Source organism: Cystoisospora suis, assembly GCF_002600585.1.
Source record: "Cystoisospora suis strain Wien I chromosome Unknown contig_1790, whole genome shotgun sequence".
Lineage (NCBI taxonomy): Eukaryota > Apicomplexa > Conoidasida > Eucoccidiorida > Sarcocystidae > Cystoisospora > Cystoisospora suis.
In genome coordinates, this window is record NW_027154590.1 from 163 (window position 1) to 388 (window position 226).

Sequence of the window (226 nt, forward strand, 5' to 3'; positions counted from 1 at the left end):
AGAGTGAGAGAGAAAGAGAGAAAATCTCTGTCTCTTATTCTGTCTCTTGTTTCTATATCAGTGGGGACTAAAATGGATCTATCAGCCCTTTGCAACGAAGAAAAGCATGTGAAAGAAAGAGAAGACCATCCCTTATTCACTTAGGTAACGAGAGATCTAACAAGCTATACACTCAAGCATACAAATAGATAGATTGACGAGATCCACTTAGATAGATAGATAGATA

General features: G+C 37.2%; 1 protein-coding gene across 1 annotated transcript in view; it reads right to left on the reverse strand.

Annotated features, from left to right (window-relative positions):
• Positions 1–226, reverse strand: part of CSUI_003970 (phosphoglycerate mutase family protein) — a gene marked incomplete at its 3' end in the record, with an annotated part of 10,234 nt that overhangs the window by 111 nt on the left and 9,897 nt on the right. The gene's annotated exons all lie outside the window — the stretch shown is intronic.